An 11100-nucleotide genomic window follows, 5' to 3' on the forward strand; every position below is an offset into this window, starting at 1 on the left:
TGATACAGCAACACATGCGGAGAGCGATGCATAGGCAACAACAACTGAGAGATTATTATCAAAGAAAATGAGGCCACCTGTGGTTGGGTGGGGCTGTGGTAATTAGTGAGGCTGCTATAAAGAGCAGCCTGTGGGTTTGGCCTTTGTGGAGGATTATCTGATCGTTGTGTTTCATGTCTGCTTTACTGACTTTGACCTGCTAAAGGCTTGGGATCACAGCAAAAGCCTTCTCATGAAGTTGAAGACTCCAGGAGGGAGAGAAATCCCAGCCTACTGATCCTACAGCCGCTGGGAAATGGCAGCGTGAGAATAGTTACCGCCAGGTGTGATGGGTTGGGGGCATCAGGAATAGCAGGCTGGGCTTTCCCTTCCTTGCTTCCTGCCAAAGGGTTGGGGCTGCAGGAGAAGCCTGCTCTGGTGGGGAGACAGGGAAGCCGTGGCCTTCTTTCTTTCTTTCTTTCTTTCTTTCTTTCTTTCTTTCTTTCTTTCTTTCTTTCTTTCTTCTTTCTTTCTTTCTTTCGTTTGTTTATTTATTTATTTATTGGATTTGTATGCCACCCCTCTCCGTAGACTCGGGGCGGCTAACAAGAATAATAAAAGACAGCATGTAAATCCAATACAAAAACAGCTAAAAACCCTTATTGTAAAACCAAACATACATACAAACAAACAAACAAACAAACATACCATACATAAATTGTAAAGGCCTAGGGGGAAAGAATATCTCAGTTGCCCCATGCCTGACGGCAGAGGTGGGTTTTAAGGAGCTTATGAAAGGCAAGGACGGTGGAGGCAATTCTACTCTCTGGGGGGAATTGGTTCCAGAAGGCTGGGGCCGCCACAGAGAAGGCTCTTCCCCTGGCCCCTGCCAAACGACATTGTTTTGTTGACGGGACCCGGAGAAGACCCACACTGTGGGACCTAACCGGTCGCTGGGATTCTTGTCCTTGCAGCCACCACCCTGTTGTCCCTGGCGGCGGTACTTCCCTGACAGTGGAAGGAGCAGTTGGTGGGGCAGAAAGGGCAGTGGCAATCATGGGGGATCTTGGAGAGTTGTGGGGGCATGTGGAGCAACTGGGGAACGGCCTGTCTCAGTGCTCTTCCTACAGCACAAGTTCTCACTCCAGCTCCTCTAAGCCCCATTACTAATCCTCCAGTCCCTCAGAAGCTCTGAATTTAATTTCATTTTGCTCCCCTTCCTTCCTTTCCATTCCCCACTCTGTGTGTGTTGTGTGTTTGCATGAGGATTTGTGTGTGTTTGTATGAGGATTCCAGCGCACCTTCCGTCCCCTGTCCTAATGTCTCTGTAATGTCTCTCTTATGTTTATGTTTATGTTTATGAATCCTGTTTATTAGTCCCAATGATTATTTCTTCCATATTATTCCTAATGTCTTATCTTCCACTCTTCTATTACTGTATTTTTACTATGATTATATCCTTTGAACCTTACATTAGTATTTTGACAAAACAAACAAACAAACAAACAAACAATATCTACATGAAACCGCTGGGTGAGATCATCCAAGGGCATGGGGTGAGGTATCATCAGTATGCTCTACATCTCCACCCCTTGTCCAGTCATTGAAGCAGTGGAAGTGATGTGCCGGTGCCTGGTGGCTGGAGGCTGTTGGGGTCTGGGTGGGTGTCAACAGACTCAAACTCAACCCTGATAAGACAGAGTGGCTGTGGGTTTTGCTTCCCAAGGACAATCCCATCTGTCTGTCCATTACCTTGGGGGGGGGGGGAATCACTAACCCCCTCAGAGAGGGTCCACAACTTGGGCGTCCTCCTCGATCCACAGCTCACATTAGAGAAACATCTTTCATCTGTGGCGAGGGGGGCCTGGTGCACCATTTGTGGCCCTATTTGGACCAGGAGTCACAGACACTCATGCCCTCATTACCTCGAGGCTCGACTACTGTAATGCTCTCTACATGGGGCTACCTTTGAAAAGTGTTTGGAAACTTCAGATTGTGCAGAATGCAGCTGCGAGAGCTATCATGGGCTTTCCTAATATGCCCATGTTACACCAACACTACGCAGTCTGCATTGGTTGCCGATCAGTTTCCAGTCACAATTCAAAGTGTTGGTTATGATCTATAAAGCCCTTCATGACATCGGACCAGAATATCTCTGGGACCGGCTTCTGCCGTACGAATCCCAGTGACCAGTTAGGCTCACAGAATTGGCCTTCTCTGGGTCCCATCGACTAAACAATGTCATTTGGTGGGACCCAAGGGAAGAGCCTTCTCTGTGGCAGCCCCGACCCTTGGAACCAATTCCCCCCAGATATCGGAGTTGCCCCCACCCTCCTTGCCTTTCATAAGCTCCTTAAAACCTACCTCTGCCATCAGGCATGGGGGAATTGAGATTTTCCCTTCCCTCTAGGCTTATAAAATTTATGCATGGTATGTCTGTATGTATTATTAGTTTCTTAAATTAGGGTTTTTAAATTAACTTAAATATTAGATTTGTTTATATTGTCTTATTATTGTTGTTAGCCGCCCCGAGTCTACGGAGAGGGGCGGCATACAAATCTGATGAATAAACAAACAAATAAATAAACAAACAAACAAACAAATAAAGAAATAAAGAAATAAAGAAATAAAGAAACAAACAAACAAACAAACAAACAAACAAACAAGTGCTTTGCTCCAGGCACGAGAAGGGGGAAGGTTGGCTTACTGAATAGCAATGGGAGAAGAATTCCCCCCTTCTCCATAGGGATGCTAGTCCAGTCACCTACTGCAGGAAGTGGTTTGCTGTTTTCCCCACACACCAATGGAGACGAAGGTTGGGGAGTGGTGGAGCTGCCCCAGGGGAAGAGAGAGAAGGAAGGACAACAACCACTTCAGACCAATGGCCTCTAAGGATATATCTATGATTTTTCACTATGCTTTTTTCAAGTATCTCCTTTGCACATGGAGGCCCAGAAGTAGTTCAGTCTTCCCAAGAGGAGATGTTGCTTCTTACAGTAATTATTAAAATCTTGGTCTGTTAGATCTCTCCTGATATTTCTTCAGTGATCATCTTTGATGTAAACATCAGACTGAAGCTACTTGAAAGGCATCTTGCATCAGAAAAGGATAAATGTCTCAGGTCACATTCTGTGCGGCACATATTTTTGGGACATTCAGGAACTCTGCTTCAATGTACCTTTCCTTTCTCTCCTTTCCAGGTGATCGTCTCTCTCTCTGTCAAGAAAGTCAATCTCATTTCCATCCCATTACTTTGAATTCTTCAAACTCTCTTGTTCTTCCTTAGAAACAGGAAAAGGATTGAGTCAGCCCATGAATTATGGATCTCCTCCTTCTACTTCTGCTTCTGCTGATGTCCCAACCAGTCTCTGGGAAGCTGAGAATGAAATGTCTGCTGAATTTGAAAGAACACGAGGGGAAAAAACTACGGAGCTATTACAGGCCAGGAGATCACCTCATTGGTATACTCTCTATTGCCACAATAATATCCCACACAATGCTGTCTTTCAATACAGCTCCTTATACTCAATCTCCCTCGTAAGTCATTCAGTGAGATGGAGTTACATTCTCTCCATTTGCAGTGCTAACATACTTCTCCTTTTTCTTTCACTTACTCCTATATTGAAGGTCCTCTTTAATTTCTTAAATCATTTAGATTTTATTTATTTATTTATTTATTTATTTATTTGTTTGTTTGTTTGTTTGTTTGTCATGCATGTACAAGGTAGCAGGTATCGGTATAAACATAAACATTAGCAAAGTAGGTACAGGTAAATTAGGCAATAGGACAGTAGGACAGGGACAGTAGGCACAATGGCATATTTATACATGCCCCCTTAGGACGGTTGTGAGGTTGACTGTAGAGTTGAAAGGGACCATGAAGGCCATCAAGTTCAACCCCCTGCCCAAGCAGGAACCCTATAGTACACTACTCAAGTGGCAGTTCAATCTTCTCTTTAAAATGTCCAGAGTGTTGGAGTTCACGACGTCCGCTGGTAGGTTGTTCCATTGGTTGATCGCACTGACCGTCAGGAAGTTCCTCCTTATCTCCATGTTGAACCTCTCCTTGGTCAGCTTCCAGCCGTTGTTCCTCGTCCGGCCCTCTGGTGCCCTGAAGAATAAAGTGATCCCCTCCTCTCTGTGACATCCCCTCATATACTTGTAGACTGCTATCATGTCCGCTCTGGCCCTCCTTTTCTCTAGGCTATCCATGCCCAGTTCCCTCAGTCTCTCTTCGTAAGTCTTGGTTTCCAATCCCTTAATCATCTTGGTTGCTCTTTTTTGCACCTTCTCCAGAGTTTCAACGTCTCTTTTTCACTCGTGCAGTATACAGATCTTATACAGGTGCGCTGGAATTAATTGTGAGTTCATGTATTGTTGTGGTTGAACCGGAAGAAATAATTGACAGGTAGGTCATAGTGTTAAATGATTTTGTGAACTACATTTAGTTCAAATTGAAGGTGACAAAGTTTTAGGCTATCTAAGCCCAAAATTTCAAGTCTGGTGGAATAGGGTATTCTGTTGCAAACAGAGGAATGGAGAATTCTTCTTGTGAAATATTTTTGAACTCTCTCAATTGTATTGATATCTGATCAATTGTATTGTGGGTTCTAGACAGGTGAGCTGTATTCAAGAATTGGTCTAGCAAATGTTTTGTATGCTCTGGTAAATAGATTAATATTCCCAGAGAAGAAACTATGCAGGATTAGATTAATAACTCAGTGCTTTTTTGGCAACGTTGTTACAGTGGGCTCTGGCACTTAGGTCATTAGATATGAGTACTCTAAAGTCCTTGACAGAGCGAGGGTCATCAAGTTCGTATTTTGTGTTCTGATTCATTTCGTCAATGTGTAAGACAGAGCATTTGTAGGTTGAGGTTTGAAGTTGCCAGTTGTTTGACCATTCTGATATATGGTCAAGGCCTTTTTGAAGGGTAGCAGTATTGTCAGTGGTATTAAATATTTAACCTAGTCAGCAAAGAGGACACAATATGTGAAGTATGAATAATGTTGGTCCTTAAATGCTGCCTTGAGGGACACCACTGTTGACAGGTGCAGGATTTGATAGGACTCTCCCTATTTTAATCACTTGTCTGTTAGACAAGAATGCAGTTATCTAATCATGAAGGGGACCTGAGATGCCATAGGATTTAAATTTCAGAAGTTTGTTGTGTATCACTCAGTCAAAGGCTTTACAGAAATCTATGTAAATTGCATCTATTGTTTTACTCTGATTGAGATGTGTAGCCCATATGTTTTTGCAGTGTAGGATCATTTTTTTTCTGAAACCAAATTGTTTGCTTAGAGAGAAGGTTGTTGGTTTCTAGGTGGAGGGTAATGGATTGGTTTATAATTGATTGCATGACTTTGCAATGACTTTCCTTTCCCCACAATTGTTTCTGCTTTCTCTGCCAGTGCAAGTGTTTTCTCCCATCTTTCACAATCATTTCTGCTTCCTCTCCCAGCACAAATGTTTTCTCCTGTTCCCCACAATCATCTCTGTTTTCTCTCTCAGTGCAAATGTTTTCTCCCATCTTCCATGATTGCTTTTCATGTCCCTGCTTACACTCTGATGGAGATCGTTGCGTAGAAAAATATTTTTCTGATTGAATTATTTTGAATCTTGGTCATTGCACAAATTAAAAATGAGCACTATTACAAATAATGATACATTTTAAATATCAAGTCTCCATCCCACCTTCTCAACACTCATAACAAATAAAAAGTGGGGGTTGGCCATAATTTGTTTCTTGTTTTGAACTTTTTAGCTTAAGACTGAATGGGCTTGTGTAGAGAAAGAGAAATAAATGAAAATATTTTGTTGTTGTTGTTACAAATAATGTTTCTATGAACATTTTTTACAGTAGTTCATTTATTTATCCAGCAAGAATCCTATGCTTCATTTTTGCCATTCAACAAATAAACAAGAATTCTCAGCTTTTTTACAATCTCACACTTGGCTACAACATCCATGACAATTATTTCAACACCCTTGGGACTTCAGATGCCTTGCTGGACATGCTCTCGACTGGAGAAGCCAATATTCCCAACTACAGCTGTGGAAAGAAGGACAACTTGATGGCTATTCTTGATGGATCTCTTGATAACATCTCCATTCAGATGTCCACATTAGTAGGCACCTACAAAGTCCCACAGGTTTGTTTGTGTATTTCTGTAACTGGTAAAGTGAGAAGATTGTTGGTGAGTGGGCAATAGATTGAAACAGATTCTAACAAACAGATAGCCACAGGTGAAGGTAAACAGAATTACATCAGATACCTTTACAATTAGCACAGGGGTCCCCCAAGCTGTTTGCTTTCTCCACTTCTCTCTGTAAACCAATGTATACCAATGACTACATCTCTAATTATCCATCTGTTAAACTACTGAAGTTGGCAGATGATACTGAACAACCGCACCCAACGAGTTGTCCTCAGTGGTTCCAAATCCACATGGAAGAACGTAGGCAGTGGGGTACCACAGGATTCAGTCCTGGGCCCTGTGCTCTTCAACATTTTCATCAACGACTTGGACGAGGGAATAGAAGGCCAACTGATCAAATTCGCAGATGACACCAAGCTGGCGGGGGTAGCCAATACCCTAGAAGACAGGCTCAAATTATAGAAAGACCTAGACCGACTAACACAGTGGGCCCACACCAACAAAATGATGTTTAACATCGACAAGAGCAAAGTCCTTCACCTAGGCAGAAAAAACCCTGGACACACATACAACCTGAGAGAAACCCCTCTTAGCAGTAGCGACTGTGAAAGAGACCTCGGAGTCTTGGTGGACGATCAACCAAACATGAGCCAACAATGTGCAGCAGCAGCTAAAAAAGCCAACACAATCCTAAGCTGCATCAACAGGGGAATACACTCCAAGACCAGGGAAGTCTTAATATCACTCCACTACGCCCTGGTCCGACCACACCTGGAGTACTGTATTCAGTTCTGGTCACCACACTTCAAAAGAGACATTGAAACTCTGGAGAAGGTGCAAAAAAGAGCAACCAAGATGATTAAGGGATTGGAAACCAAGACTTACGAAGAGAGACTGAGGGAACTGGGCATGGATAGCCTAGAGAAAAGGAGGGCCAGAGCGGACATGATAGCAGTCTACAGGTATACGAGGGGATGTCACAGAGAGGAGGGGATCACTTTATTCTCCAGGGCACCAGAGGGCCGGACAAGGAACAATGGCTGAAAGCTGACCAAGGAGAGATTCAACATGGAGATAAGGAGGAACTTCCTGATAAATAAACAAATAAACAGATAAGCAGATAAGCAGATAAGCAGATAAGCAGATAAGCAGATAAGCAGATAAGCAGATAAGCAGATAAGCAGATAAGCAGATAAGCAGATAAGCAGATAAGCAAATAAGCAAATAAGCAAATAAGCAAATAAGCAAATAAGCAAATAAGCAAATAAGCAAATAAGCAAATAAAGAAATAAAGAAATAAAGAAATAAAGAAATAAAGAAATAAAGAAATAAAGAAATAAAGAAATAAAGAAATAAAGAAATAAAGAAATAAAGAAATAAAGAAATAAAGAAATAAAGAAATAAAGAAATAAAGAAATAAAGAAATAAAGAAATAAAGAAATAAAGAAATAAAGAAATAAACAAATAAACAAATAAACAAATAAACAAATAAACAAATAAACAAATAAACAAATAAACAAATAAACAAATAAACAAATAAACAAATAAACAAATAAACAAATAAACAAACAAACAAACAAACAAACAAACAAACAAACAAACAAACAAACACAACAGTGATTGGACTCATTCGAGACAATGATTAATCCACATACAGAGGGGAGGTCAAACAATTAGCTTCATGGTGTGACCAGAACAGTCTGCAACCGGTTACACTAAAAATGGTAGAAATGGTGGTAGACTTTAGGAGAAACCTGCCCATATTTTCACCTCTTACAATACAAGAAAACACAATATCAACAGTAGAGACCTTCAAATTTCTAGTTTCAACCATATCGCAGGATCTAAAATGGGCACCTAACATCAAAAATATCATCAAAAAAGCACAACAAAGAATGTTCTCTCTGTGCCAACTAAGAAAGCTCAAACTACCCAAGGAGCTGCAGAGACAGCTTTACAGAGGAATTGATTGAGTCTGTCATCTGCACCTTTATAATTGTCTGGTTTGGTACTTCAACCCAACAAGACAGATGCAGACTTTAGAGGATAATTCAGAACTGCAGAAAAAACAATTGCTACCAAATTGTCTTCTATTGAAGACCTGTATACTGCACGAGTCAAAAAGAGGGCTATGAAAATATTTACAAACACCTCACATCCTGGATACAAACTGTTTCAACTCTTACCCTCAAAAACACGCACACCAAAACAACTAGACACAAGAACAGTTTTTTTCTGAATGCCATCACTCTGCTAAACAAATAAGAACCTCAACAATGTCAAACTATTTATTAAGTCTGCACTACTATTAATCTTCTCATTGTTCCCATCACCCATCTCCTCCCATAAATGACTGTATGACTGTAACTTTATTGCTTGTATTCTTAAAATTTATATTGATTGGTTCCTAATATGATTGGATTGCTTATTTGTACCCAGACTATAATTAAGTGTTGTATCTTATGATTTCTCGTGAACTTATCTTTTCTTTTATGTACACTGAAAGACAAATTCCTTAAATGTCCAATCACACTTGTTCAATAAAATTCAATTCAATTCAATTCAATTCTATTCTATTGAATTCATGAGATGCATTGCACCATGGCCATTGTCATGGGTAGGGACTGGGATCCACAGTGGGGAGGAGGTCTAAACATTGACTTGAGTAAGATTTGAAAAAGGTTTTTTTATTTTTCTACACCACAAAAACATGCTTACAACATCATATACCTTAGATGCAATTTATGCTATTTTATCAGAGAAAAATGTGTTAAAATCATCAGCACTACTCTGTAAGGGCTCCCCAACTACCCCCTGATCAAGAAGGGAGTGGGTCACCCTAAACAGAGTGACTGGGCGGGATTCCACTGATGCAATCAAGGCGGCATGATATGCACATCTTGCCGCCTTGAGCACCACTTTGTAAGTCTTAACACTCTTATAAGTGTTCGATCGGATTTGGACTTACTCTTCCTCCATCACTTCTCTAGATGTCTCTTCTGGCGTTTCAACTCCTGGAGCTCCTCGTTGAACCATGGAACTCTATGGGGTCTAGTGCAATGGAGAGGTCGCAACAGCACAATCCGGTCAAGAGCCTCCGCTGCAGCCTTGTTCCAGGCCTCAGCAAGAGACTCTGCCAAACTGTGGACGGGTGCATCTAGAATAACCCCAAGTGCCCTTTGAAAGCCCTCTGGGTCCATCAGGCATCTGGGGCGGAACCACCTAGTTGGTTCCACCTCCCTGCAGGGAAGGATTGGAGCCAGGAAATCAAGCCATAGTAGAAAATGGTCTGACCATGACAAAGGCAACACTTCTAAGCCCCTTAGTCTCAGACCATTACTCAGTTGCTCAGAGAGGAATACTATGTCGGGTGCGTGCCCCCCCTCGTGAGTCGGACCCTATACTACTTGAGTCAGGTCCATGGCTATCATGGTGGCCATGAACTCCTGCACTAGCCCAGAGGTTTCACCGAGCGATGGTAGGTTAAAATCCCCCAAGACAATAAGTCTGGGGAACCCCACCGCCAACCCGGCTACCTCCTTGAGCAGCACAGGCAGGGCTGTTGACACACAGCTGGGAGGCAGGTACGTGAGCAACAAGCCCACCTGAACCCCTAAGTCCAATTTAATATATTTATCAACATTAGTACCTCTACAAATACCAAAAATAAGCTCAAGGATATACAGTATATGTAAAATAAAAAGAAAAAATTATTTATAAAATAATCATATCCCAATCAACCTTTTTCAAACTACTATTCTTCTTGTCTAAACTCAGCAGCTTTCTTTCTTATCTTTTTGTACCACCTTTTTCCTGTATTTCCAAATTTCGCCCCTTTATATTCCTTTCTTTTGACTTCCGGTTTCGCTGAGGACCGCAGCGGAGTCTCTTGGCAGGGCTCTGCCTTGAGACCCCTTCAACCCTCCCAGAGGTCGCTCCAATGCGATCGGATCGAGTCCGGATGGCTCGATCCTAGAACAGGGGATTCCCCTCTGTCCGGAGAGCCATCGCCGAGGCTCAGGGGACAGAGGGTTTGTCCTGCAGCTCTGGTGCAGGGAGCACCGGTCCTCTTTCGAGAGGACACGGCCATTGCGATCCTACCTAACCATCGGGAAGCAAGAAACATCAAGAAAGTAAAAAGCAGAGAATTTATACAACTCTATCTGAAAAGGGAATACTTCAAAAGAAGCTACAATTAAGGTAAAAATTTTCTATGTTCCATGTTAAGTGAGAAAGATTGAAATACAAGAAAACGGAGAATTGAGAGTTTCAACGAAGGCGAAAGAGAAAGTTGTTAAAACAACATTGTATCCAGGCGCGATTTAACAGCCGGAACTTACTCTTAACACTTTCACTTGTTTGGAACTGTAAAATTTCTGCAAGCAAGGGGATCCAGAGGATTTTAAAAATGAGACATTAAAGGATTTATTATATACAAAATGACATTATTTGGTTGAAAAAAAATCCCCCCCCCCTTTTTGAAGTAATTGGTTAAGAAACATTGCAAAATGAAGTCCGGGCTGGGATTTTTCTAGCGGAAGGACCAGGACTGCTCGCTATCTATTTACAATTTTTGAATAAATATATATAAAGAAAAAACTCTTTTCCTATATTTGAGAATTTCAAAACTTGGACTATCTGATTGATATTACTTGGATTATTTCGTTGGAGTATTTCGTTTGGATTTTGTTTGGATTAATAGCGGCTTTGGATTAATAGCGGTTTCGTTGGATTTACAGCGGAGAGATTTTTCCTGGGCTGTGAGAGACGGACCGACTTCATTTTAACTTTGTGAAATTAAACTGCATCTGTTTGGAAAAAGCTTTATAAATTTTTTAAAAAAGACTATACCTCTCTTCAAATTACGGAATACCCTTGTAGTTTTTATTAAGGTGTTTCTGACAACAAATTAGACCTTCAATCAAATCATCTTACTATAACTGGGTTATTAATAATTGTT

This window comes from Erythrolamprus reginae, chromosome 2 (genome assembly GCF_031021105.1).
Source record: "Erythrolamprus reginae isolate rEryReg1 chromosome 2, rEryReg1.hap1, whole genome shotgun sequence".
NCBI classification, from domain to species: Eukaryota; Metazoa; Chordata; class Lepidosauria; order Squamata; family Dipsadidae; genus Erythrolamprus; species Erythrolamprus reginae.